The sequence below is a fragment of the Silene latifolia genome, chromosome 3 (assembly GCF_048544455.1).
Source record: "Silene latifolia isolate original U9 population chromosome 3, ASM4854445v1, whole genome shotgun sequence".
In the NCBI taxonomy this organism is placed as follows: Eukaryota; Viridiplantae; Streptophyta; class Magnoliopsida; order Caryophyllales; family Caryophyllaceae; genus Silene; species Silene latifolia.
This window is the reverse complement of record NC_133528.1, coordinates 82,489,149-82,494,166: the sequence shown is the minus strand read 5'-3', so window position 1 is coordinate 82,494,166 and position 5,018 is coordinate 82,489,149. Positions and strand designations below refer to the sequence as shown.

The 5,018-nt window shown below is 40.5% G+C and overlaps 1 non-coding gene across 1 annotated transcript; it reads right to left on the bottom strand.

Annotated features, from left to right (window-relative positions):
- Positions 1 to 2,486: 2,486 nt before the first annotated feature.
- LOC141650141 (small nucleolar RNA R71) lies at positions 2,487 to 2,593 on the bottom strand. Its single transcript, XR_012546197.1, has one exon. It is a non-coding gene; the product is annotated as a small nucleolar RNA R71 (small nucleolar RNA).
- Positions 2,594 to 5,018: the final 2,425 nt, after the last annotated feature.

The following is a 5,018-nucleotide window of genomic DNA, read 5'->3' as shown; positions in this document are numbered from 1 at the left end:
ACGTTAAAAAGGTCAACCCAGCTTGGACTAAAGTTCATGGTTTTCTTGGTTACGCAATGATCGAGTTTGAAGGTTTTAGGAAGAAGCTGGAATCTTTTCGTCAAGCGAGAAAACTCCAGGCAAGATTGACGTGACTCATATTTGAGCACATTTAGTCCCCGAATTAACCTCGTTCCCATGCATTCCAGCAACTATTAGGGTCATTTTTTATCTTTAGTTCCTTATTTTGCATATTCTTTGAGGTTTGGTGTCCTTGGTAGGAGAGGATTGCTAGCCTTGCATTTATGGAGCAAAATGGAGCTAAATGGATCGCATCTAATGACCAAGCATCGAAGAGGAGACCAACACTAAAGGCCTAAGCAAATAAATCAAGTGAAATGGGCAATGATGAAAGATCCGCGCGTCCCTAAGACAGTCCCCACGGATTGTTAGGTAGCCAAGAATAAGAGAAGAACCCTGTCCTAGGATCCGGGCGTCCCGAGCTCAGGACGAGCGTCTCAGACCCAGGATACGGGCATCCCGAGGCCCAGCTCGAGCGGATCCCCTTACAGACCCGAGCATACTTCAAGCCAGGATGTGCGTGTCCCTGGGGAGTGCTACTCAGGCCGCGCATGTCCCTCGGGATTTGCAAATTATCAAGCTTCTCTTAGGGTCTTAATCGCCATTTAAGCCATTAGTAACCCTAATCCTTGTACTTAATTTTAGTATAAATACCCTATTGTACTACCTAGATTAGCATGAACCTTAGAATCAAGTCCTAATCTCTTAATTTAGTCTTAATCCAAGTTGTAATACACATTTCAATATTAATCACATCTTAATCTTTCCTTAATCTCTTAATTGTTCTTAGTTTTAGTTGGGTAATTAGAAGATTATTTGGGGTTTATTGGAGGATTGACAACTCTCCATCAATCATCAAGTTTCCTTGTATTATTCTTTGCTTTATATTTGGATCATCACAAGTTGGTATAATCCCTTTTACCTTTGCTTAATTATTGTTATTTACATTACTTATTCTTCATGTTTTGCTTTGTTTATATGATTGACATCCTTATTAGCATGTTAAACTTGATCATGAATGAGTAGTCTCTTAGCTAGGGTTAATGGGGAATTAGGGGAATCAATTATGGGGTTAGATATATACTTAATTTAATATGCTTCCATAATTAGTTGCTTACTTGTTGTGATTTCAACCTATGCACATGTTATGTTTGATGAAATGCTAGATTATGAAACCTTGCATTTTTTTACCCAACTCTTATCTTTTCAATGACGCTTGTAAGATATAAGTCAACTCAAGCCTTGTTAGACCATGCATAGAGTTAAATAGAAAGAGACTAAGTCGACTTGTAGGTGTTGTAAAGTCTTGACCGAGTCGGCTCCGGGACCTAAATCTTCCTAGGAATTGTAAGATATACACTAACTCGATTCCATCACAACAATAAGTTGCTTGCATCTATTTGAGAACATGTTTGTATGATCTATTTCCATGATTTCCTTATGAACCCATGACACCCTAGTGCCCTTAATCAATTGTTTAAAAACCCCTTTTATTGCTTTACTTTGTTTTCATTCATCTTGTTGATTAGTTTAGATAACATCTCATCTCAACCCAAAATTATGACACCCTAAGACATAACTACTTGCAATTGAAATCTTAAATCGATACCCATCCCTTGGGATTCGACCTTTGCTTATCACTCTACTAAGAGTAGTTTGTAAAGATATAAATATTGTTTTGGTTAAATAACGACTACACCGACAAAAAATGGCGCCGTTGTCGGGGACGGTGTTCAATTGATTTGATTTTTGTTTATTGTTTTTAGTTTGTCTTTCTTTACCTTGGGGAAGTCTATCTCCTCAAGGTTGTTCTAATTATTTTCTAGTTGTTTCATATTTTTCATGACTAGGAGATCAGAAGCTAATCCATTACCAATTGATCTCGAGATTAAAAGGACATTAACCAACAATATAAGAGTTGCTAGGGGTACTTCAAGAGTTTTGCGTATTGGAGAGATTGTGGCATTCAACCAACAAACATTGAGTTTGTCAACCCTTTTGCAAGAGAAGGAGAGGATAACCCAATTCCAAACCAACCACAGAATCAACCAATAATGCCTAAATTTTCATCTCATTCCGTACCAACCGAGGAGAACCTACCAAACGGTACTCCTACGCCACCACATTTAACCGGTAATTTCATTGCCAAATCTGCATTCATACAATTAGTTGAGAGAAGTCAATTTGGAGGGATGCCTAGTGAAGATCCTCATTTACATATGGAGACTTTTTGTGACTATTGTGATGCAATTTCTCAAACCGGAGTTACTCAAGATCAAATTCGGTGGGTATTATTTCCTTTTTCCTTGATCGGAACCGCAAAGCAATGGTTAAAGAGCCTAGACAAGGCTACCCTTGGTATTGATTAATGGAAGTACTTAGCACTTGCCTTCTACAAGAAATTATATCCTCCGGAGAAGACTAACATGTTGAGAGCCCAAATCACCGGGTTCAAGCAAAGGGATGAGGAATCATTATATGAAGCATGGGAGAGATTTAAGGACACTTGTCGTTCTTGTCCACACCATGGAATTAGTGAGTGGTTCCTTGTTAAACAGTTTTGGAACGGCATATATGAAGACTCACACAATGGGATGTTCACCGAAGTTGATGACAACCAAACATGGGCCAAAATCGAAGAGATGGCGGTTCATAATTCCCAATATAGTAGGCCTCGAAAGGCCACTAGAGGAGGAAAGCATGAGGTAGATTCCATCACACAATTGGGTGCTCAACTAAGTGCTCATATCGATACCATCAACTTGAAGTTTGAGAAGGCTATGGCTAAGGTTGATGAAGCTTCTAAATCACCCAAACAACATGTCAATGCTATGATGGCATCATCCTCAATCCCAAATGGAGTATGTGAAAGTTGTGGAACCTTGGGACATGATCAAAATGAATGTAGGGGAACAAATGAACAAGTGAATGCTTTCCAACCATACAAGAATGACATCCCTTATTCCAACTACTATAATGAGAATACCAAATTCCATCCAAATCTCTCATACAAGAGGCAAAATGTTCAAAATCCTTAACCAACATACACCCCACCTCCAATGAGAAATCAAACTCAAAGACACTTTTTCAACCAAAGCCAATGATATCAAAATCAACCTTCCTACAACCAATCCAATGACCAAAGCTTTGATTTTCAAAAAGCGGTCCTCCAAATGCAAAAGAACCAACAATAATTCTTCACCCAAATGTAAAAAGATAGTCAAGCTAAAGAAACCACCATCAACAACATACTTGCCCACACCAAAATGTTAGAGACTCAAATGACTCAACTAGCATCTTCTAGCTCCCAAAGACATGAAACGGTTAGTGCCATCCATTTGAGGAGTGGTACAAGATATGAGGGGCCGAAGAGGCCAATTGATGAAGATATTGTGGATGATAGTAGCAAGCAAAGGGTTGTGGAGAACTCTAAGGAAGTAGAGCCTACTACCAAAGAACTTTCAAAGAAGAGAAATGAAGAAAAGGCTAAGAATGTCGATAAGGAGCCTATTGTGATTAGACTTCCATTCCCAAGTCGCCAAGCTAAGCCTATGCTTGATGAGCAACTTGGAAAGTTCATGGAAATTGTGAAGAACTTAGAAGTCTCGATCCCATTCATGGAATTGATCAATCATGTTCCGGCTTATGCAAAGTACAAGAAGGATATTCTTACCAAGAAGAAATCCATCCGAAAGTTGGAGACTATTGCCTTTACCAAAGTGAGTAGTGCTATTCTTCAAGGGAGTTCCCCTCCAAAGCTCAAAGATTCGGGAAGTTTTTCTATCCCATGTACCATTGGCGACACTATAATCAACAAGGCGTTGTGTGATCTTGGAGCAAGTGTAAGTGTCATGCCATACTCGGTATGTAAGAGGCTTGGAATGGGAGAGCCCAAATGCACCAACATTACTCTTCAAATGGCGGATCGATCGAAGAAGATACCTCTAGGGGTATGGGAGGATGTGCCCATGAGAATTGGCAAATTCTTCATCCCGGTAGACTTTGTCATTGTAGACATGGAGGAGGACTCTAACATTCCTATCATCTTAAGAAGACCTTTCTTGCATACCACGAGCGGTAATCGATGTGAAACATGGAGAGCTCACACTTGAAGTAGGGGATGAGACAATTACTTTCAATCTTGATAAAACCATGAGAGCTCCCCGATTACATGAGCCATGCTTCATGGTCGATCACTATAGCCGAGAAAGTGATAGGAAGAATTTAAAATCTCTATGCAAAGATCAAGCCATGAGTAACGAAACATCGCCCATACGGAAGAAGAAAGTAGATAACATTCAAGTAGCTCTATTCGGAGAGAATGGAATTTTCAACAACAATGAGAGCTTGAATAGCTTACCCATCATGACAAGTAATGAAGAAGGCCTCATTGGCCATGATTGTAATACCCGTCCTTTTAGGGACCCGTTGACCGACGATGACCGACCTTAGTGACATGCCTTGATCTTTGGAAACCTTACGAGCTATGACTTGTGGCGTGGTAAGCTTTGGGTGTGGGGTACTCGATCTAGCCGAGGCTACTCGATCGAGTAGCTTGGAGGCTCAATCGAGTAGGGGTCACTCGATCGAGTAAGTTAGTTACTCGATCGAGTAGCGTGTTTGCAGCGAGGATTTATAAGTCGTGCTTTGGGAAACCGCAAATCATTTTCGCCTCTCTTCCCTAAACCTAAATGTCGTCTCTTCTCCTTCCATTCACCATAGTTCCTCCCTTTGGAGTCCTTGAGGATGCTTGTGCCATGGGGATGGGTTGCTTGAGTCGGGTAGCGGTCTTGACGCAGGTTTGCTATGCGTAGGTATGTCACCGTCATCATCATTGTTGTTTATTATTTCAGTTAGGGTTGTGCTAATAGTGATAGGTGATTGTATTGTTTGTATAGGTGTATTGCCCGGTTGATTGGTATCGTGTGGTCGGACGCGGTATCGTTGCGGTGCGCTAA